The sequence below is a fragment of the Spinacia oleracea genome, chromosome 3 (assembly GCF_020520425.1).
Source record: "Spinacia oleracea cultivar Varoflay chromosome 3, BTI_SOV_V1, whole genome shotgun sequence".
In the NCBI taxonomy this organism is placed as follows: domain Eukaryota; kingdom Viridiplantae; phylum Streptophyta; class Magnoliopsida; order Caryophyllales; family Amaranthaceae; genus Spinacia; species Spinacia oleracea.
Window position 1 is genome coordinate 113,264,423 of NC_079489.1, and position 25,363 is coordinate 113,289,785.

The 25,363-nt window shown below is 38.8% G+C and overlaps 1 non-coding gene across 1 annotated transcript; it reads left to right on the forward strand.

Annotated features, from left to right (window-relative positions):
* Nucleotides 1-839: 839 nt before the first annotated feature.
* Nucleotides 840-946, forward strand: LOC130471007 (small nucleolar RNA R71). The gene has a single exon (XR_008931708.1). It is a non-coding gene; the product is annotated as a small nucleolar RNA R71 (small nucleolar RNA).
* The last annotated feature ends 24,417 nt before the right edge of the window (nt 947-25,363 follow it).

Below are 25,363 nucleotides of genomic sequence, written 5' to 3' on the forward strand. Positions count from 1 at the left end.
TTCAGGCTGTGAAGGAAGTTGGCCGGGGGGACTCCCTGCAAGAGTAGTATCCATCTGTGCCAACTGTGTATCAATGATCTTATTGTGAGCAGTAAGAGCATCGATTTTAGCATCCTTTTCACTTAGAGATTTCTGCATCTGTAACATCATATTTCTCATCTCTACTAGCATAGGGTCAGACTATGTGGGTTGAGGTTCTGGTGGTGGAGGTGATGTGTGTTGTCTAGGGAACCCAGGTGGTCCACTAGACTGTTGGTTGTAGTTGTTCCGTGGTTGGTATGATTGTTGTGGTGGTGGTTGGTATGGTTGTTGTGGTGGTGGATGTTGGACTTGATGGGGGTTCTGGATATTGTTGCTCCTGTATATAGGATAGTAGGGGATTGTTTCTATACCCCTCATTGTAAGAGTTGGAGAATGGGTTATTTTGTTTGTAGGCCTGGAATGCATTACATTGTTCAATAGAGCTCCTACATTCCTGTGCATAATGACCAGACATCCCACAATTATCACAGACATCGGCAGTTTGAGCATTCATTGCAGCTACACTAACAGGTTGGGCAGATTGAGCATTTGCTGCTTGCATATTATCAAACTTTTAATGTAAAGCAGTCAATTGGGCAGTTAATTGTTCTATGGAATTCAAATCATGCTTACCACCCTTGTTAGATAGGCCTCTAGGATTCCCATACTGGGCATTATGAATGGCCATCTCCTCAATCACCTCCATAGCTCTAGGCACCTCAAGTTGCATGAATCTCCCACTGGCGGCTGAATCCAAAACAAGTCTAGACTCATTACCCAGACCATTATAAAACTGCTGAATCAAGAACCAGTCATTCAAACCATGGTGCGGGCACTCTCTCTGCAAATCCTTGAACCTCTCCCAGACCTCGAACAAACTCTCATCTGCTTGTTGAGTAATAGAAATTATCTGACCCCTCAGACGAGCTGTCTTCTCAGGTGGGAAATATCTCACATAAAATTCAAGGGCCAAAGACTCCCAATTGGTAATTTTCATAAATGCCCGATTCAACCCATTGATCCACAACTTTGCTTTCCCACTCAGAGAGAACGGGAAAAGCATCTCCATAGTCTGCTCCGGAGTTAATCCCTTTTGCTTAATAGTGGAACAGTATTGGATGAAGGACTGAATGTGAAGATTTGGATCTTCACCTACTTCCCCACCGAACTGGCGTCTCTCAATCATGTTAATCAATGCAGGCTCAATCTTGAAGGTCTCAGCTGCAATAGAAGGCATTATTGCCTTTGGTAGCACAGACAGACTTGGCTTAGAATAGTCTGTAAGCCATGGCGCAGGTGGTGGTGGAGTTTCGTCACCCATCTCTATCTCTGAAACTGAATCTGTATCTGAAGGAAAAAGATTGCCAATATTATGATCAGAATCAGAGTAATTCCCACACTGTGCAATGAAAGTTCTTCGTCTACGAAAGGTTCTTTCGGGCTCAGGATCGAATGGAGTAAGATTACTAGTACCTACGGTCCTGGGCATAGACAAAGAAACTACAAAAAGTGTGAGATCCGGTCTCAAGGAACGGGGGTTCCTTGAGAAGTAACAAACAATAATCTAGATTAAACAATCAATAACAGAAAATAAAACCGTTTCCCCGGCAACGGCGCCAAAATTTGACAGGCTAAAGTCGTATTACCTTATCAAAAATAAACCTAATTCCACTAGCTAGGTAGCAAGGGAAGTCAGGATCGAATCCACAGGGAAACAGTGTTCTTTCTACTACTAATCAACTAATCTAGACTATTGGGAAACAAGAGTTGGTTGTTTTGTATACTAAGACTATGACAATAATTAAACAATTAAGAATTCAGATATTAAAGGATCTAGGGCATAGGTTCACTAACAAATAACAATCCAGGATGATAATCAATCGACAATAATCAATAAAGTAATTAATTAGACTAGCATGCTCTCTCGAATTGATACTAATCATAGACTTAGAATTAACGGGCTCTCGCTACGTATTAATCCTAATTCCACCTATTAACACAAGCCTAAACATCAAATTTCATCTCTCGAATCTTAACTTGATATTGCTAGACTATCACAATTAAACCTGCGCAAATCTAATCGCATAGTAGAATAAACCAATCAATAGGAATCAATTACAATACCAACAATCAACCACATCAAATCATACCTTCATAATTATTCATGGATCCCCAAACCCTAGAAATTTGACTACTCATACATGTTACCAATAAACATAGCAAACATATTAATTGAAAACATAATTAAAACAAAGTAATAAATCAAAGTAAGAAAATAATACCTAAATGAAGAGCAATGGAAATTGAAAGCTTGAATATTTATAGAAATTGAAACTAAGTATTTTGAACTAATTTAGAGAGAAAACTAGATTAAGAGTGATAAACTAAGGGCCTAATACTAGAATAATAAGATGTCTACTAAAAATAAAAGGGCTGGTATTTATAGTTTGCCCAAAATACAAGCCAAAAACCGGAAATAAAACTCGCGAAATACGCTGGAGGTTGGCGTCGCCCGATCGGGCGAACTGCTCGCTATGAAGGAAATAATGCCCTTGGTCCAAGTATGCATTCTATGTTAAGTCTAATAAATGCGGTTCAGTATTAATTAACAAGTTAATAATTCAGTGAGATCAAGTGAGCTGAATGCCTAGCTAGAGGCCGCTTCAGTTCAAGTGGAATTAATGATATTAATCCACAGCTTACTCTTGACTGAACCCGTAGGGTCACACAAATAGTACGTAAACGGATCAAGTATTTAATGGCATTAAATACTCCATCTATGAATATTCGGAACCGACGGATCTTGGTTTCAGTGGGAGCTAAGATCGTCACAGGCAAGAAATGAATACTCCGGAAACGATGATATTGCCGGAAACGGAAATATGGATCGTATCGGAAATATGAATATTATCCAAGTCGTAGATGTTGCCGGAAACGGAAACATGGTACGTATCGGAAAATATTGTTGGAAATGGAAATATTACCAGAATCGGAAATATTGCCGGAAACGGAAATATTGTCAGAATCGGAAATATTACCGGAATCGGAAAATAATTCCGGAAACGGAAATATTAAATATTTGTTCGAAACGGAAATTAATTCCGGAATCGGAAATATTGAATATTGTTCGTATCGGAAATAGATTCCGGAAATGGAATTTTAATCGGAAGCGTATCGTACGAATTAGCATCGGACGAGGCCTGCCGGACGAAGGCCCAGCACGAAGCCAGGCCATCGCCCAGCAAGCACGCACGCCACAGCCCAGCGCGCACAAGGCCACGCATGCGTGGGCCGCGCTGCGTGGGCTGCTGCTCGCATGCGTGGGCAGCCCTTGTGGCTGCCGTGTGTGTGTGAGTTTGAGCTCATGCGAGATTCCTGAATCTGCAAGAGTCAGTGTATGATTAAATGTCTATTCCTATTGGATAAATTGATTAAGTAGAATTCATGTAGAATTCTAATTCCAATTAATTCGCATCCTACTAGGATTACGATTCCTTTTCCATAACTCTATAAATAAAGGCCTAGGGGTCATAATTTATACACAAGTTTCAAAGTATTCAAAAGTGAGTTTTTTTGAGAGAAAATTCAAACACCCATCTTGCCCCAAAAGTGCCGAATTTTCTGAGTACCTTAAGGGCGATTCTAGTTGGTCAATCTTAAGGCGGATCCGGACGTGCTGTGGACTATCTACGGAGGGACGACACTTGGAGTCCTAAAAGACTTGTTCTTGTTCGGTTCGGGCGCAGCTAGGGAGGGCACGCAACAAAGAGTATGCATCTAATTATGCTATATGATTATGTGTAAATAATATGTTTCCTGGGTTAATGGTTGTTTCCGCATGATCTATGTAAATGTCATATGTATCATAACCTAACAGTGGTATCACGAGCCCCTTATTATTTTCATAATCTAAATTGCATGAACATGGTTAAATATTACAAATTTGCAAGAATTAAAAGGGGTGATTAATTTTCGTAATTGTTAATTAATTGCAAATTGCGTTTATTTAATTATATGTACGCAGTTTTTCGGCAGTTTCTTCGTTACTCATCCGAATTGAGTGATTTTTGTGTCAATTTCGCATGTAAAAGGCATTCTAAAATTTTGACAAAAATAGTATTTTTCTGCCGAACCCAGAATTCTCAAATTCGAAGCTTAACTATGACTTTTCGAAGGTTTTAGTTTTTCGAATGCAAAATTTCGTAAATTTAAGATGTTAAATTAAATATTTGCGATTCTTGTTGATAAATCTTGAATTTTTGATTGACCTACTGCATATGTTTAACAAGTTTGAATGCCTAGTCTTGTTAATTATGCAATCTAATTTGTAATTATGATTAATTTGTTGAAAATTAGAATAATTTAGAATTAATTTGATTTTCATAATTAATTATAATTTAATTAGAAACCTAAGATTAAAAACCACCATAAAAATTGTAAATTTACGATAAATTTTAAATTTTTATGACCTAGACTTGAATCCATAACAATCGGAAATCAATTGGATAATAAATTTTCGATTTTTCGCCCTAAAATTATGAAATTAATAATATTTATTAATTTGTCATTAATTTTAAATATAAATTTTAAATTTTTATGCGATTCGTTCAAATAACTTGCACGCACGAAGCAATGGACGCTTCGTGTTACCCTTAAGGGGTGTTGTATAATGCGGGCATGCGACGACGAGCAAGGGAGCTCGTCGCCCGTGCGGCACGAATGCAATGAGCAAGGGCGTAGTGCACGAGCGCAAGGCAGCAGCCCTGCCTTGTGTCGTGTGCCACGAGCAATGAACGTATGGGCATGGGCGAGGGGCGAGCCAAGGCAGTCGCGTGTGGGCAGCAAGCGAGCTGCGCCACAACGCGCGCTGCCTCGCACAAGTGCGCGCAGCCTCGCGCGCAGCGAGCGCAAGCTCGCGTGCCACGAGCGCTGCGCACAGCATCACTCGCGCGCACAGCGCGCGACGTCGCCCGCCCAGCGAGCGATGTCGCGCACCAGCGAGCGATGGCTCGCGCGCGCGCAGCGAGCGATCTCGCGCGCCAGCGAGCGATGGCTCGCGCGCACCAGCGAGCGATCTCGCGCGCCAGCGAGCGATGGCTCGCGCGCACCAGCGAGCGATCTCGCGCGCCAGCGAGCGATCTCGCGCGCCAGCGAGCGAGCCAGCGCGCCCAGCTGCGATCTCGCGCGCCAGCGAGCGATCTCGCGCGCCAGCGAGCGAGCCAGCGCGCCCAGCGAGCGATCTCGCGTGCGCACTGCGAGCGATAGCTCGCGTGCGATGGGGCGCTGTGCGGAGGCTTGCGTTGGGACAGCAGCAGCTATGCTACGAGCGCATGGGCTGCGCGCACATGGCCAGCAATGGCTGTGTGCGTACAGCCCATGGGCGTGCAACGCGTAGGGTGTTTGCGTTTCGATTAGATCGTTTTGAATGTTTAATTTGAAAATTTCAGTTCACGTAATTTTAATTAATTTTAAAATTAATAATTTGAATTAATTTCTTGGATTTTAATTTTGAATATTATAATTATAATAAATGGAATTTATTCTAATTATTTTACTAAAATTAAAATCATGAATTAATTTAAATGCGACTGAAATTAAATTAAATTTTTGGATTCAATTATAAATTTATATGAGCTTTAAATTTTAATTAAATTTGTATGTTTCCGGTTAGACTAGAAATACAATTTTATGTTTAAAATTAGTAAAGCATATAAATTTATTGGTTTGAGTGGGAGCGCTTTTTAGTCATAAACTCTTGATTAGGTCTACAAATCCTTAAGGTTAAAACAACTCGATTAGAATTAATAAGGACTGAATAATTGGTAGATTATTGGTGACCTTGATTAATTGCTGCAAATGTTTACGTGATGCATAATGTGTTTTACTAACCAGCTATGTGGGCCATTCATGATAATGAATGGGTGAATGGTATATATTGTATATGTACTGTTTTGCAGGTTATGAAGTGACTAGTATGGCCCAAATAGGATAGAAAATATGGTCTGCGTACCATTAATTTGAATGTAATTGGTCTAAAGTACCAAAGTTGTTTTTCAATTCAAATATGGTCTGCGTACCATCAAATAGTTGTAATTAGTTATAACTTATCCTATTTGAAGAAAATGGTGCCTCCCACGGAGATTTTCAAGACGGACTTTGAAGTCAAAGCTTCAAGATGAAGTCGGGCCATACTAGATCACAAATATCTTATGCATGTTTTAAGTTATTTATTGCTTTAAATATGTCTTAAAATGCATGAGATCAAAAGCTTGATTATGTTGCATGATTAAGGATTTTAGTTCACTTAAAATCTAACCAACATAGTAAGAGCCTTAAGTTCCAAACTTAAAAATTGAGTTAAAAGGTGCCATGCCAAAATATACACTTGCTTGGATATCCTTTACATCAATCTAGTAATAGTTTTCGCTCAGCGAGGTGTTACTTATTGGTCCTAAAGGGGCAAGGTACACAAATAATTGTGAGTACATGTTAGTTTTGGTGAAACTCAACGATGTAAGTAAGGAGTCCTTTTATGTCGTGGCAAATTCGATAGGTTTACCTAATAAGTTCTTAGACGTACCTATCAACCAAGAGTAGTTTCTAGACTATTAGCAAAAGGCTTTTGCTTACCTAAAATGTTTTAGAATTGAGTCGACAAACTGTGCTTAATTCTTCAATGGTTTTAGGGTCTTGGAATCATTTTATTCACACCTGCCGGAACAATAAAATCGAATAAAATGCTAATAACTTGTTTGAATTGCATGGTTGCTTTAATTTCAAGTTATTATTCATGATAAATGTTTAGACTTTGCATGCTTCAATGTATGTTTTAATTATTGTTTATAATTAAATATCTTGCACTGCAATAAATCCTTTTAGAAAGGTAACAGTAAATTTCCTCGATTGGTAGTGAATCCAAGAACGATTCACGGAAATGAGAGAAAGTGAGCAATTTAAAATGTACGTTTCTTATAACGACTTTTATGGTTGTTTTCGAATATCAAAATCGAATGGCAAACCAATTGGTGCTTGTGAATTCAAAATACAATGTAGTTTTGAGATCATAAAGCATTGAGTTTAATACGCTCAGCTTTACCAATGGTTAACAACCTAATATCTTTGTCCATTTAATTCTCGAATGAGTCTAGTCCCTAGACATTCGAATAGATCGATGCTTAGAGAACTTTAGAAGCTTCTGGTAAGATCATCTAGTTGAAACAAAATATTCAACATAAATTAAAATGGTAAAGAACCTTGTTGGTGACATTGGACATGTCTAACAAAGTATAAAAGTCAACACTAAAGAATTCAATTCTTAAGACTATAAGAAAGGGTACAAGAAATAGGAAAACAAGGAACAAATGAAAGGAATTTACGATTCCGTTTCTACCTATAAGTTTATGTTTAAAGAGAAGTGACCTAGAAATCAAACTTCCTTGGTATCATATACCGCTTGAGGTTCTTACTTCGGTAATAACTCAAACAATGGAAGCTAGGATACACTAATGACCTACAAGTGGGAAATGAAGCATGGCAATGCTACATTAGTTGTAGGGTCATCTAGTTTGTTTTAAGTCCTTTCAAAGGCTGGAACTTAATGGCTATTTTGTTCCATAATCAACATACCTAAATTTCTGCATCAAACACAGAAAGACTCACATTCAGAAGAACAAAAACAATGTTTGTTTGTTTATTTGAATGAAATGGTCAATTACAGGTTGAGTCAATATGCTTGATTAAAACAAACAACTCTTTAAAGAACTTTACTAAGGTTCAAATCAACCCCTTGATTTGAGTTCCACTAATCTTTGGCATTGTTGCTTAGACCATATCAACAAGTTAACATTCAAAAACTCTATTTTAATGGACTTTTGAAAGTTGGTTGATTTCTAGATCAACTTAAGACAAGCTAGTCTTACTTGTTGAAAGTAACAAAAAAAAATGTGAACTATTGTTAGAACGCCTAGACAATAGAGTTCAAAGCTAAAGAAAGATTTTATGACTTTATTATTTCACATGGATTTGAGTGAATATAGGTTTATTTACTCAATGTGATATAAGTTTGAATCTGTTTGGCTAGTTCAAAGATTCAGAAGTATAAAATCCACTTGGCAAGAAATCATAAAGATCTAGGTTAGATCATGTTCATGATTACTTGAGACCAAATATGATCATCAATGATTGTGTGTTGTAATTTCACAATCTAGGTCCATAAGATATGGCATATCTTAGTTGGAATAATCGAAGTCAATTAGTACTTGATTCGATCAATGACGGATCATAAAGACTTTTCCTATAATTTCTAAAACAAAATGCTCAACTACCACCAAACTAAACCAATTTCGTCAAAGCTATAGAAAAGTAATTTCAGAATATCTTTTCATAATATATCTAAAGAGTTCCTAAACTCAGTGGGAGCTTAGTGTTTGTTATTCAACAAACTAAGGCCCAAGTATAGATATATGTATCATTGTGATTTATTCAAATGAGACACAAGGGTATTGTTTCTACCACGAATTTTTGAGAACATAATGTTTGTTTGCTCGAAATAATGTCCTTTTGAAGATTCGTTTCCAAAATGACAAGTGGGAGAAAATAGACCTCGAAAGTTTTCGAGGCGAACAACAAACATAAACGGACATTCCGGAGGCTTTTCGAAGTGCTTCAGAAAATCCGAACTTATTCTTTAAGGACTTTAGAAGTGGCTTTAAAGAATAGACATCTCTTAGAAGATTTTACAAGTGCTTCAAAGAGAACAGAATATTCAAAGGACTTTCAAGTGGCTATTGATAATTCTGTTGTTTGATGTTCTATACCCAAGTAGGCATAGAGTTCAAGTCACTGAAACTATGAGATTCTTCTATAGTAAAGAAACATAGAGATCAGGTCAATGAAACTATGAGATTCTTCTATTAAATAGTGAAGAAACCTACAACTTGCAGTCAAACTATTATCATGTAGATTAATGAGTTTGTGACTTGTAAGAAAGCTATGACGAAACCTAGATTCCCTAAAATGGTTAGAGGCCATATATAGACTCAAATGTTTTAAATGGTTAGAGGCCATAAAACATACTCAATGTTTTGATGACAAAATTGAAATTTTGTTGATTTGCAAGAATAGGTTCACACCTATTGGTTGCAAGTTTATTTTAAGGATAAAAACCATCAAACATGGAATTGTGTTCACACACAAAGCTAGATTAGTTGCTAAAGGTTACAAGCAAATTCATGGTGTGAATTGTGTTGAAACCTCATGCAAAATCGTAATGCTTAAGTCTATAATTCAAGCAATGATTGCATACTGGTACATATGGCAATTGGATGACAAAACGTATTCCTCAATCAAATGATGGAATACAATATGTACATGGTATGTCATAGAATTTGTGGATCCAAATAAATGCTTGAAAAGAAAGCTAGCTTACGAAATCTAAGTACAGATTTAAGCAAGCAATTGGGAATTGGAACTGTATTTTAAGTGAAGCTAATAAGCATTTTAGTTTCATAAAATATACATGATTCTTATAGATGTATAAGAAGTTTAGTGGGAGTACATAAAAACTTATTTGGTCCTATGTGTATCACACACATATCTCTCTATTGTGAAATAACATTCAAATGCTAATGACTTAGATTTGAAATTATTCATCAATGATGGACCATGGCGAAACTTAGTACATATTGGGTATTAAGATCTATTTACAAAGATCTTATAATATTGTTTTAGATTAAGTAATGGCATTTACTAAATCAAACACGAAAGTCTCCATTGGAGATATTCGACCCATGTGAATAAATCTAAGTAAAGAATGTTTGAACTATGTATAAGCATTTACTAAGTTAAACATCAAAGAGTCTAAATGAGATTCTTAACCTATATTATATGTCAAAGAATTTAGCTGGATTCAGTATCTACTAAAATTGAATGAGCTAAAGTTACATGAATAGAATTCAATTGGGAATTATTCTGCAAAAGAATTTATCATGTATGATATAATATGAGGATCGCCAAAAAACGTATCGTATGACATTAGGCATGACGAACATATACCAATCTCTATTGATCTAAGTGAAGATCAACTAGATTGAGATCAAGAATACTTATGGTACTTGAAAAGGTACATAGGAATAGTTCTTGATTCAAGGAAATAAAGATACGCTAAATATTGATGCTACACGCATAAACACTGGCAAAGGATCAAGCAAGACCCTTTGGAGTTAACCATTGATAAAGACGAGCTATAGAGCATCGTGTTTTGAAATGGCAACATGGATTGGAGACCATGAGTTGTTGCGTGGGAAATTAAAATATTAATTTCTATGTTCTAAGATATAGTTGGAGATTCTACCACATATCTATGAACTGCTTGGATAGGTAAATCCAAACAAAGCATCGCTAGCAACCTATACAGTTGAAGTAAAAGTAATTATTGCCTAAGAAGCAATAAAACAGGGTTGTTTAAAGTTCTTCACTGAACTTGGGTAGATCACCTATCTGCTGGCTTGATGATTCTTCATTGAAAAATGCGTAGAACCACTCTTGAAGCAAGAAAAACGTCTGCTAACTTGATGGTTCTTCATTGCAAAATGAGTAAAACCACCATCGAAGTAAGAAAGACTAGATCACATAATAAACAAACTCGAAAAGATCTTATCATCATATCTCGAAGAACATTCGATGAAAAGGATATTAAGATTGGCAAAGCATGATAACTAAACCTATGCAACAAGTGAGAAGCAACACTCACATTGTAGCACTGGAAATCAAGCATAGCTTTGAATTCCATGAACTGTTTTAGAAGATGGGTTTGAGGCCCATGCTTGTAAAACATTGGGGTTGAACATTTATCATATATGAAATGTATTTTCATATTCCATTTAATCTTGGTTTAGTATTAAATGATGAGTCCCTTCAATTTGACGATATATTCAAGATAGACTGTCAGGACCAGTCCTGTGACTAAGAAATGTCTATCAAGTGAACTTGAATGTCAAAGGTTGAAAATGGTCCCTAATCGGAGTTTTCTATAAAATTGGACGCATAGAAAACGTTAGACGATTAGAATGCAAGATGACTAGTAGTTCTGTTTCTTGAACTATGTGGACATGGCAATGTCATAATCATTTGCATAGATACTTACTTTGGGAAGACTAGTATCGGACAAGACCTATGAAACTTTACTGTAAGAGATGAAAGTCTGTCATAAGTAAATTTCATTAAATTATTAGACACTAAATCCTCAATACCTGAGTGATTTGAGATTACTTGTTTGAGAACTGGTTGCTTTGACGTTGACCAACCGTCGCACCGTAAAAGGAGGCTATAAAGGCAACGCTCAGGTAATCACCTATCAAACGAAGTCTAATCTCAAGATCGCAAGATTGGGATTGTCCTCCCATAAATCGGGATGAGATGCTTAAAAGTTGTACAAGGCCACTCGGAGAGCTAGAAACTGTGAAATGCATGGCCGTGCTCGGATGAATCATAGGCTATGATTATCTGTTTATTTGATCAGTTGAACTCTGAAACCGAGGAACACCTCTGGACATAATAAGGATGACAACTCTTACCTTATGTTCAAGAGCAAGCATCGAGCGACAAAGGAATTAGGAAATGCACACTTGTCCCTAAGGACAAGTGGGAGACTGAAGGAAATAATGCCCTTGGTCCAAGTATGCATTCTATGTTAAGTCTAATAAATGCGGTTCAGTATTAATTAACAAGTTAATAATTCAGTGAGATCAAGTGAGCTGAATGCCTAGCTAGAGGCCGCTTCAGTTCAAGTGGAATTAATGATATTAATCCACAGCTTACTCTTGACTGAACCCGTAGGGTCACACAAATAGTACGTAAACGGATCAAGTATTTAATGGCATTAAATACTCCATCTATGAATATTCGGAACCGACGGATCTTGGTTTCAGTGGGAGCTAAGATCGTCACAGGCAAGAAATGAATACTCCGGAAACGATGATATTGCCGGAAACGGAAATATGGATCGTATCGGAAATATGAATATTATCCAAGTCGTAGATGTTGCCGGAAACGGAAACATGGTACGTATCGGAAAATATTGTTGGAAATGGAAATATTACCAGAATCGGAAATATTGCCGGAAACGGAAATATTGTCAGAATCGGAAATATTACCGGAATCGGAAAATAATTCCGGAAACGGAAATATTAAATATTTGTTCGAAACGGAAATTAATTCCGGAATCGGAAATATTGAATATTGTTCGTATCGGAAATAGATTCCGGAAATGGAATTTTAATCGGAAGCGTATCGTACGAATTAGCATCGGACGAGGCCTGCCGGACGAAGGCCCAGCACGAAGCCAGGCCATCGCCCAGCAAGCACGCACGCCACAGCCCAGCGCGCACAAGGCCACGCATGCGTGGGCCGCGCTGCGTGGGCTGCTGCTCGCATGCGTGGGCAGCCCTTGTGGCTGCCGTGTGTGTGTGAGTTTGAGCTCATGCGAGATTCCTGAATCTGCAAGAGTCAGTGTATGATTAAATGTCTATTCCTATTGGATAAATTGATTAAGTAGAATTCATGTAGAATTCTAATTCCAATTAATTCGCATCCTACTAGGATTACGATTCCTTTTCCATAACTCTATAAATAAAGGCCTAGGGGTCATAATTTATACACAAGTTTCAAAGTATTCAAAAGTGAGTTTTTTTGAGAGAAAATTCAAACACCCATCTTGCCCCAAAAGTGCCGAATTTTCTGAGTACCTTAAGGGCGATTCTAGTTGGTCAATCTTAAGGCGGATCCGGACGTGCTGTGGACTATCTACGGAGGGACGACACTTGGAGTCCTAAAAGACTTGTTCTTGTTCGGTTCGGGCGCAGCTAGGGAGGGCACGCAACAAAGAGTATGCATCTAATTATGCTATATGATTATGTGTAAATAATATGTTTCCTGGGTTAATGGTTGTTTCCGCATGATCTATGTAAATGTCATATGTATCATAACCTAACACGCTAGTCGTCCCGATCGGGCCGAATTCCGCCTGATCAGGCGGTTTGCGAAAGGCCCAGAAAACACTATGTTTGGCCGCCCGATCCGGACCGGGCGATGTGCGCCCGATCGGGCGCGCATTGACAACTTCAGTTCCCTTTTAATTCGCCCGATCTTCTCATTTCGCCCCCAGCTCAAAGGGCGATTTGCAATCATCATCATCCTTCACCCATTTCACCGAGTCTAACTCCCGGGGCTCAACCATAAGCATCTAAGGCTCCCGAAAGTCGACGATAATGGTCCTGAACTTCCTCGGGCTCATGTAGTGGCATAAATCACCTTGAAACGGGTCTAAAAAGACCAATTTCTCACCAATTAATCCTGAAACTCAAGGCACACTCAATAGCACAGATTAGTACTAAAAACGGCTCCTAAGAGCTCATTTGATGCATAAAAGTACTAAGAGACGGGGGTAAACTCTATATAAAACACACATATCACTAGGCGCAGGCCTGGCTTCGTGCTGGGCCTTGCGTCTAGCAAGCTCGTCCGATGTTTATTTCGTACGACGCGCTTTCGATTAATTTTTCCGATTCCGGAATTCATTTCCGATTCGAACAATATTTAATATTTCCGATTCCGGAATTAATTTCCGTTTCGAACAAATATTTAATATTTCTGATTCCGGAATTATTTTCCGATTCCGATAATATTTCCGATTCCGACCATATTTCCGTTTCCGACAATATTTCCGATTCCGGCAATATTTCCATTTCCGATAATATTTTCCGATACGTACCATGTTTCCGTTTCCGGCAACATCTACGACTTGGATAATATTTATATTTCCGATACAATCCATATTTCCGTTTCCGGCAATATCATCGTTTCCGGAGTATTCATAATTTGCCTTTTGACGATTTCAGCTCCCACTGGAACCGAGATCCGTCTATTCCGAATATCCATAAATGGAGTATTTAATTCACTTAAATACTTGATCCGTTCACGTACTATTTGTGTGACCCTACGGGTTCAGTTAAGAGTAAGCTGTGGATTAATATTATTAATTCTACTTGAACTGAAGGCCTATAGCTAGGCATACAGTTCACTAGATCTCACTGAATTATTAACTTGCATAATTAATTAATATTGAACCGCATTTATTAGACTTAGCATTGAATGCATACTTGGACCAAGGGCATTAGTTCCTTGTAAACCAAATTATTTTGGTCTGAGTGGCACGGCATAATCGTAGTTGGCCTATCAAGACGTTATCTTGTGCCTGATTTCTAAATTCTACTATATTTTGAAAGAGGAAACCAAAATTTCCGAAAAATTCTTCAATTTTTTTTTCTAAATACAAATCATTTTGACTTTTATACGTTTGAGATATTTTATTGTCTTAAGTTTCGAGGTCGAAACTTTTTCTTAAAGGGGTAGTATTGTAACACCCCATATTTTTTACCCTTTATAATATAGTATTATATCTTTAAAATTATATCTTTAAAAAGTACATTTAAGATAAATTTAAGTTATATTTACTAGTTCTTTAATTATTATTTTGGACCAACCTTTATTTCTTAATTATTTAAGATAACAAAAGTAATTATATTAATTATAAAACCATCCATTTTTATTCTAGATAATTCCTAATCGTGATGTTAATTTGATTTCTAACATTTAATCCTTTACTTTGTCATTGCCTTCTCATTAGTCCATTTGACCGTTTCAATATGAGAGCTATAACTCTCCACTTTCTACATCTCCTCGTGCTTTTACTAGGGCATTTACACCGTATTCGGTTGCTTCACCTCTTTCTTCCCTAACTCAAATGTCTTTAGCTATTCATCTCCTTATTCTTTTCATATTTTCTCATTTGCTATATATATTCTTCACTCGAGAGTTTCTTAATTCGGTCTTCGGTCATAGTATAAACGTGTTGGTGTGCGATGTTGTCCGAGGAGAAGAACAACATATATCAAACCCGGGAATGCTTAGCCGATCGTTCGCGCGTAATCTGCACTCCTCTAGTTGGCCAAGGTAACAAACGGTTATCCTCGTTTGGGTTTAATCCATTAGATAGTGATATTAAGGAGACTGGATTATAAACGACTTGCTTGTGAGTTTATGCAACATCAATAGATTGAGATATTACTACCATGCTAGTACTTTTCTGAAGCTTTATATTGCATATTTTGTATATTATATGGCATAAACTTCCTTTACTTATATTATCATTGTGCTTGGGCAATTTGGTATTGTTCCGTATACATTCACGAGTTGTGCGTGGGGGTTGGGTGTTTTAAGGTTTGTATTTTCTTCTTGTTTAATCTGGAATTTATATGAGTTGTTCGTTTAGAATGGGTATGATTTTGAATATTGTAAACTGTACTAGATTGCAATTATTAATAATCTTGGTCATCCACTTTCGTCGCTTGGGTTATGGTGTGCTTGAGTTTTAGTTCTTTCATTTTATATAATGGGTGATTATGATCTTACACTATATTTTCTTTTATCGTTCTGTAATCTTGATGCTCCTCCAATAGTTTTCATCAAATTACTCTTATATTAGAGACAAAATCGGTCAAACTATTATTGTTTTAAGTGACGGATTCACTTATTTCGGGAAATGGAATCCCGGAGTTGAAGTCGTTAACTATGAGCTTGCGGTGACTCCAAATTTCCTATATAATAATTATTTTGATTATTTTAAGACCTATTTTTTTTATGTGACTTGTGTCACCCTTCGAAATGGTTTTTGAGATTAAGATATCCGGAGGGACGGATTCCCAATACAGAGGAGCATGCAACTCTAACGGACGGATTCCGTTGAGTATACCATTTTAGTTCATTGTTGTCGTTCGACTCTAGTAGCTTCCGGGTGCTGTCTACTAGGTTGAGAGTGTGGCCATACTTAGACTAGAGACGTATTCTCGAAGGACGTATTCCTGACTTTGATTATATAGGAACAGTGTCTTGCGATTCACCTGAGCTCCGTTCTTACCTCTAAATTATAAATGTTATATATTTTACTACGTTATTGTACTTGGTAATGTCTTTGGGTAACTCTTCTCTTTAGTTTTACTTATTATTATCTTTTTGAAGGATTCTTTATAAATTGTATGTCAATTTATGATCATATATATTCCTATTTTATTTTGTGTTATCTATATTCTATGATTCTTATTATTTCTATTTAATTGGTTACACTTGAGTTGGGAGAGCTGTTAGTTACTCCCCACTAATTGTGGAATTTTGTTGTTATTTTACAGGTTGTTTTATTAGCGTATTTGTGCATGGACTTGGGCTTCGAGTGAGAATAAAACAAATAGAGTTTATTTTACTTAAAACTTTCTATTTTGGTTTTGAGGTTATGTTTTGCCTCATTTGAGACATTTATTTTGATTACTTTATATTTTATTGGTTTGACAATTTAGTGTTTAAACCCCTTTATTTATTGTAGTAGTGACAATCCCAGAAGACGGTGTTTCCGCCACCGTCAATATAATTAGCACTTTAAGTTCCTTATTAATTTTCTCTTTTAGAATTTCTGGGTTGTTACATGTATGGCTGAAACCGGAAGCTATGCCGCATTTATTTCTCTATTAAGTTGGGACGACCTGAAGTATTCAATGCAACGTTACGATCGCGTCAGAACCTCACACTAAGCTTGGCTTCCTTGGCATGTTTCATCTGATGGGAATAAGGACACCCAAATCGCCACAGGGAGTGCATACGCTTTGATATCGTCCACTCGCACGTTTGCAATGTAGTCCACCTATCCCAAACCAAATCCCTTACTTCCTGGGTCCATTTTTGATATGTTCCACTCCAGCTCATACCAGATATGCCTTTTACAGTAAAATTTTCTCATGAACCTGGCTACTTTGACCGAGGCCTGTTGGGGAATTGACGATAGGTTGAGTACCATTCGGCACTCAGCCTATTATACCTTTAGAGACTAAGCATAAACTAGATATGCATTATACCTGAATTCATGCTCGTTGTCAATTTTGTGTAGAAATCTTATGTGCTTTGTGAAACTAACCAACCAGACACATAGCTAAGGATCAACAACGTTAATAAGGTCTATAAAAAATGCTTAAAATGTCAAAAAATTAATAAAAAGCTATGAATCGTATGACCATAATTACGTTTTCCACAAACCTGGACAGGCGCCAGAAAATTTCAGCGTCTCCCAGGAGGGCGCAACAAATTTTTAATGCTGCTCTGCTGAGCGCAAGAAATTTACTGCGCAAACACGCCTATCTAATTGGTCTCTACATTGAAATTACAAAGCGACAAAAGCAGTCAAGCGCCAGAAATGAAGGACACCTGCCCGCTCTACGCCACAAAAGAACCGCGCTGCACTGTCTAGCCTAATACCATAAGTGGTTGTTAGTCCTTTAATAACACTTATGTAAGGTCGAATACCGTTCATGCTAAAAAAATCTTTGACGTTCATTAAAAGAAAAGTTTCTAAAAAATAAAAGTCTGTTTTCGAAAACCAGTTAAAAAATGGGTTTATACCAAATTACTCGTTATAATCGCTTAATAATATTCGAGACAAAAGTCAAGTCAAGTCAAGTCGAGTCAAAAATTCTAGTCGAGTCTGTCACCCTTATGTGAGTCATCCCTTGAGTCCATTGTGTTTGTTAAAGCCTATGTCCACCTAGCCTATTGTAGACACCTACTTTTGTCCCAATTCCCGAAAGGGAAGGTTCGATGATGAGAACATAAATCTCCACTTGGCAACGCATCTCCTATAAAATAACGAATCTCAATCACCCTTTCATTTCAGCCAAAACTGCTATTTATAGAAACCTGCTAAGAATAGTAACTGCCGTAAGAAGTAGTTGTTAAAAGTGACAAAGTCATAAAAGATAGAAATCTGTCAGAAATAGGTGTTGCACTCCAACATAAATCCTAAAAGAGATAGAATTGGCAAAAGGAATTCTATTCCTGTTATAATTCGAAAATAAGAGTTACGTATTAATTAAATTCCTAACGAACCTAGAGTTCGTAACGGGCCCAGACGCATTCCGTCATAAGTTAATACGCACTAAGGAACTCGGATAAGTCTCAAAAGCTCCGTGTTTAAGAGTCCAAATCTGGCAAAAAAGCTCGGCCCAGATCCTATTTTCAACGCCTGGGTCTGGGGGGCCGAAATCTTCGGCGCCCGGCCCTGGGCGCTGAAAATACCTGGGGCCGTATCGTCTCCGAATTCTTTTTGGATTCGTATTCTAAAAATCTATCTTTCCAAAAACTCTTTCCCTATAAATACAGCCTCAAAACCGACGTGAAGAGAACACACAATTCCATAACCTGAGTATTGACTCTAGCCTTAAGCCTAGCCTCACGCTGCGAAATTGATCCGGCGTTCTGTCGCAATCGACCCAAAAGTCGAACAGAACGCATCCTGTCCCTTGTAGCTGATAAATTAAGCCTAAATACTGGAACATTGCTTGGAAACCCGAGATTCGTTAAATAAAAGGAGAAATAGCAAAGCCAAGTGGTTAGTTTTCTGAGAACCGTAACGCACCTCTCAAGGGTGCGTTGTAATGTGTCCCTCATATGATTTAATCGCTTTCATCACCCTTTTAGAAAATTGTCAAACTTTTAACTTGATTGATCTATCACGCCTAATAAGATAATACCTTGGACAATTGAATTATCATGCTAGGTACCTTAAATCAATCTAAATAAGATAATCACGATCGATTTAGTATTATGTGTTGCATATAGCTAAAATCAATTCAGAATAGTTTAATATTTTAAACGCATGTCCCTTCAATTATTTATGCTGAGCTAGTAAGGATAACCTGCCTCTGGAGTTATCGATGAGCACTCCTCTCAGTAGTTACAGTCCCCCGAACTCTCAATCTCTGCCCTGCGGGTGTACGTTGAGCGATCCCCACACCAGGGATCACAAGGGAACCTATGGCCATCGTGGTCGAACATAATTGCACTCCCTTTATGTCACGATAACCGGGTTTTGTCAGTTTTTCTCATTGTCGTTAAAAACTGAATGGCGACTCCTATATTACTAGTCGATTGGGTGTAAACTCACAGGAAATCTAACTACACTTGATCTGACAACGTCACGCCCACGAGGGACGAGGTCACGCATTAGCCTCGTGCTTTTTTGACCCCCTCACACCTATGTCCACCTAGAGTCATCACCAAAATTGTTGTTAAAGTTTAAACCAAGTTAAAGTCTACCAATTGAGTCCTCATTCACCTCGAATTACCTTCTAGAGAATCTTCACACACTTAGAGTCTTTCCCCTAGAGTTCACCCACACCTAGGATAGTTCCCTTAATCCTTATCTCGTAACTTAAGTCAACCCGTATAGCCAAAAGTAAAAACACTAAAACAGTCATAAAAAGTGTTTTACTAAGAAATGTGAGGCCCATAAACTATCAATCCGTAGGTCTCACTTTAGTCCATCATCCAGAGTCAGTTTCAGCCCTAAACAGTTAGCGGATTGAAAATATAGCCGTTGCAGTCCAACTATTTCATTAAAATCCATTTTTTGTTATGAGTCAAGCCCATGTCCAACCTTTGAGTCTGAATCGTCCAAAATAGCGTGCTGACATATTCCAAATAATTTGTACGTTGTTAGAGATAGCATTAACTATCTAAAAGGATTATTGAGACAGTCCATACCTCAAAATTAATAAATTAACATTCTTAATTTTTAAGCGATTATCACATTCTGTTTTCATCACCTAGATCTTAAAAGTATAAAAAATTCAGAGGTAGACCATGAGAGCACTATAACTCTCACTTGACTAATAAACACATAATTATTGCCCAAAATACAAATACGACACTTACTCAATTTGTTATTTTGATTAAATCTCAAGACGATCATGATAATCCAATTTTTAATTGCTCAGATTTTAGAGCAACCTATTCTTCCCTACTAATTAGTCAAGAAAACAAAAAAACCCCCCTTTAAATGGGCAACCCAAACTTTCGAATACTCACTTTTCCACCCATATTGATCAAGCATTCCTTTTCATCTGAACTTTCGGGTATGCTAATCAGGTCTAGCCACCCAATTTGACTAATACACCAGTCTTGACTCATGGACATCTCTTAATCTGTCAACATTAATCAAGAATTAGGTGATCATATCCAACTTTTAAAAATTAGTTTCATGTCCTTTCTAGTTTTCAAATACAATTCGTTTATTATAAATCAAATGTCTTCTAAGCGAATTATTCTTCTATAAGGGTCCTAACCAATTCGGGAATAATTCAAGGAACCGTTGCTTGGCAACACAAAGTCTAATTGTTCGAAAAGTCTTTATTAAAATTTCTCTCTTCAAACTTCCAGTCCAAACATGGGTAAAGGCTATTCCACCCAAAAATTGTTGAAACCTAAGGAACATGATACAAGATGTAATTGAGTACAAGGTCTTGACCCTCCCCATGTAAGTTGAGAGCACTACACTCCAATTAAGATTAAACATTTACTTTCACTGTTTAAAACTTAATTGACTTCTCAAAACATTCATTCTGTACAAATCAACATGTTGGATAACTATGGAACACATACCATCATATTGAACATTCCACACCAGAAGGTTCATAATTAGTAAAATTCCAATCCTCGTTATTAACTAAACATTCCACTACTAGGATTTTAGAATAACGGCCTCATAAGCGAACCACTCTTGGACTGGAAACACGAAGCTACAAACTAGATTGTTGGCTAACACTAAAGACCAAAGATTATCAAAAGCTCAAAGATGCAGACTCAAAGTTCAAAGAAGCTTAGACCTAGAACCTAGCACTACAAATAAATTCTATGTCATTCTCCTTTCTATTTCTCCTTTCTAAAATAAAATAAGAGGCTAAATTAATGTCAAGCCTTCTTATCATGTACTTTTATCCAAGATCGATAAAATTTCTCTTTAAAGTACATCCTTGCTTGTCTTACCATAACAATTTTAAAAGCAATGAACAAACAAAAAGGCAAATTATAAGATCACCAAACAAATGGCAAAGCTTATTCTGCACTTTACATAAAAGAGTTCGTAACTAATCACTCACCTGGGCCCATCATAGCCCATTAACTTCAAAAAAAGAGGATCCATCTCAGGACCAACAACTGCGCGCGGACTCACTCAGTCCACCTTAACTATTTCTGAAAGATATAATACAACAAGACAAGAGGAAACTTACGACCTTTAAGAATGCCCTTTCCCTTGACCATGAAGCAATTAATCCACTTTATTGTTAACCATTTGAACCTCGTCTAAAGGAGCATTTTTATTCAACCCACACTAATCCCAAACCTTAGGATGATGATGCAATACACAACAGTACGGACCAAAAGATGCATACATAGAAAAAGGAACTAATCAAGTAAAGAGGACTACACACCAAGGACCAACGCAAAAAAAGAATCCAAGAATACTGTGAAGTAACCAGTCAAATCAAAAGTCCTAAAACTAAAATGTGAAGAATCAACAACGATGAAGTTCTACGAAGATCAAACAAGTTTCGGCTTTATGATGCCGACCATGGCTTAGTGGCAGGAGTATGAGAGGAGGCGTTTGTTTGAGGAGATGGAGATGCAGCGCCGACTTGTTGCCGCTCCACAGTCTTATCAGTTCTTTTCCCATCAGCAGGGACCCCAGCAGTTTCGCAGTAACCTTCGTATTTTGGAGCAAGAGCCAGCTACCCCGGGGACAGAGCTTGAGCAGGATCCGGAGCGGTACATTAGTCGGAACAGGGGCAAGGGGCCTATTGAGACGGTGATTGATGATGACTCGGACTGATCCTGCATGGTAGCGAGTTCTAGCTTTGCATCAGATAGGTTTTTGTATGGGGGATTTTGTATGGATATTTGTAGGTTGAATTTGTATGGATATTTGTACGGTTTATATTTGAATTTTGGATTTGTACGGTTTTTGAATTTTGGATTTTGTATGGTTTGAATCTTTTTGCTGTGGTTTTTTTGCATGATTTGAATTGAACTTGTATGCGTTGTGTGTGCAATTTTGAAATTTGTAGCTACATGTATGCATGCAAAATGAAAAAAATTGCCAATATTTTCGGGTGTATATACCCACTATAATCCCCCACTTTGACTGAGGTTTTTTGGTTAGAAAAAGCGCAAGTCAAAGTATATTCAACTTTTTCTTATGCATATGATGACTCGACTTAAGACGTTGATCTAGGACTAGAATGCTTGAATTTTGGACAAATAACCTGAAATTGACCCGGTGGTGATTCGAACTGCTTGAATTTGCACGACTTGCAACTTTATGGAACATTCGGCCCAAATCATTGGAGCTGATTCGATTGTACAATGTAGTGAAGAGAGGTGTACTCGATGCCAAAAAGTGAGAAGTTGGGCTAGTCCTTCTGGCAGGCCCTACGCTCGACGCAGGAATTGCGCCCAGCGCTGGTGGTACTTCCAAGTACCGACATAAATGCTGGTGTTTTGGACAAATTCTACTTAGAGTCGAACTTGCCTTTAGGAAGGTACTCACAATCGATTCAGCAAGATAATACGAGATAATAAGTTTAATTCGTAAGAGAATAGAGAGTATATATTATTAGCTAGTGAACTTGTATTTACAAGGGAGCCTTTTAGGCCATTTTATAGGCCTCGCACAAAGGTGTAACGTACCTAATTAATGTACATAATTGGACGTGATTAAGATGGTTAATGTTGTGCTCCTAAACTCAAGCTAACAAATTTAATCATCCGTTTATAATCGTTGTCGTCACACTCAACCGTTGGGGTCAAGTCGTCCAGTCATAACTCATGCCTTGCTGGCTGCCATGTACACGCCGTGATGGCACACTTGAGACACGTCACCAGGAGGGTATTTTCCCCCTAACAATTGTCCCCAAACCCATTTAGAATTTCTTCCGGGAAGTGCAAAGGAAAAACGGGTTTCCTTATTTTTGAAAAAAGGGGAGGAAATAACCTCTTGTTTATCCAATGACTGACTGCGTTTGTAATGATGATTTCTTGAGAAACCAACCGCCCTTCTCTTCAATAAATACGTCACTTCCTTCACCCACCTCTTCACGTTTCCTCTTTCTCTCTCTCCTCAACTGCAAAAAACCCGGTAGTTTCTCCTTCCAGAATTCAGGTAACCACCATTTCTTCTTCTTATTCTCTTCTAGGCTTCCATCCCCCATGTCGTAGAGAATGGGAACCAAATCAGCCCGTGCAAAGAACAAGAAAGTCGTAATTGAGTGCGACCTGGACGACGAGCATGTATTCAGTCCGAGCAATATTCTGGACAAAAAGATTGCTCGAGCGGCCACCTGGGGAAATCAGGATGCGGCGGCGCTCAAGGCTGACTACGGCATTCCACCGTCGGCGGTAATTTGCTTGCCGTAGCCCGATGAGCGGGCCGATTGGACATCGGACGGCTGGGTCTATTTTTATGAATACCCCTTCAAAATCGGGTACACTTACCCTTTTATGCCGCTGGTAAGGGGTGTCTTGAAAACCCAAAGAGTGCCGCCGACGCAATTAATGCCGCAGGTTTGGCGGGTCATATATCTCGTCGACCACCTGGCCGATAAACTGGGGATGGAATTCCGGGTAGAGGACTTGGTGTACACCTACAAGGTCGGAAACTACGGATCCGGCAGATACCTGTTGCATGTGAAAGACGATAGGGAGGCTTTGTTGGGGTCGGACCATTCGAACGACAGAGGGTGGATGGGCCGATTTTTCTTTATGGAGTTGGCTAGTTTGGGGCCCGACTCTGACTTCCTGACTGGGGAATGGATGGCAGAGGTACTTTTTCTTTATTTTTGTGTTTTGGGATACTGGTTTATTAACCTTTTCTCACTTTTTTGTTTTTTCAGGGGCGTCCTTCGACACGGTTGGGGTCGGTGCCGAAGCGGCTGAGAAGACTGCAGTTATTTTGGGGATACCTCTCAAGGATAGAGCTTTCTGCGGGGTGAAACTTGATCGCGAGGAACTATCGCAAAAAGAGGAGCACTCTGAACCTGCAAACATGTCGACCTCAACAGGTAAACGGGTTAACGTTAATTACAAGTTTGGGTTCACAACCCGAAAAAATGATTACATATTTGTTATGACAAAACAAAGTCGTCTGCTACATCATCTTGTAGGGACTGGACCGTCGACACGATCTGGTAAGGCCCCGTCTGCGGAGGTCCTGCTGAGAAAGAGGTTGGAGGCCTTGGGGAGTGTTGCTCGGTCCAACCCCATCACGGTGGTGTCTCCTCTGAGGTCGCCAAAGACCTCTCATGACGCAACTGGGGAGACGGGGACGTCTGTGGCTGCTGAGTTCAAAGTCCCGCCGCCATCTCGGAAGAGAAAGCTCTCGGTTGAATTTCCCGACGACTACGGGTCGGTTGACGCCCCTTCATACCAGCTGTGGCCGGAAGTGGACCGCCTGTGGATGCCGTCCAGCCTCGAACGCCAAGAGGCCCTGTCCCCAGTCGCTGCAACTGTCAAGAGCGTCTCGGATGCTTGGAAGGTACTTTCATATTTTTCTTGTGTTTGTTTATTTTGTCGCCTTGTTTCTTTTGGTTTGAGTAAGGATTCCCGAATGTATTTTTTGAACAGGCCTTGCAATCTGCCTTAGCAACTCGTCATCATGTCATAACCCTGGAAGACAAGTTAGGAAAAATAAAGACTGACATGAAAAAGGCAAAGCAAGAAGCTGGACGAATGGATGTCGTCGCTAAGGAGGCAACGGCCTGGGCTGAAATGCTAGAGGCAGAGCAGGCGAAGGCGGTTGCTGATGTTGCTGCACTGACTTCCGACAAGGAGTCGTTGGCCGCAGAAGTTAACGAGCTGAAGACGTCCCTGATCAAGGTCAAAGCAAGGATTTTTGCGTGTGCTGGTTACTACACTTGGAAGCTCAAGACCCGGGCTGAGATGATGGGGGACTTTTTGGCGGGCAAGCATGCGGACTGGACTCCAGAGGAGGACATTGCTCAGTTCAACACTGCATTCCCCGAGGAGTATGTCCCCTTGATGCCGTGAGCAATGAGTAAGACGTTGAGGAGGGTGCAACTGCAACCTGTCCCAACGCCGAGATTGAGGCGGCACTAGGCAATGTCGAGCAAGAGGAGAATGCAGGCCAAGCGGACCCCCTGGAGTAGTCCTTTTCCCACCCCCCCTTTTTTTTTAAAAAAAATATAACTTTTCAGTAGATGGTGACTTTAAACAATGGTTTTCTGATTGGCTCAAGTGTGGTCAGAAAATATTTTGGCTGTGTTTCGCCCTTAGGGCGGCAGTCTTTTGTGTTGGCTTGTTCATGGGGACAAGTCTTGTAAATATTGAGAAGTTCTGGGTTTATCTTCTTTGTGTTTGGTGTGTATGGTTTGCTTCATTTGTGGGATGTTTGGTT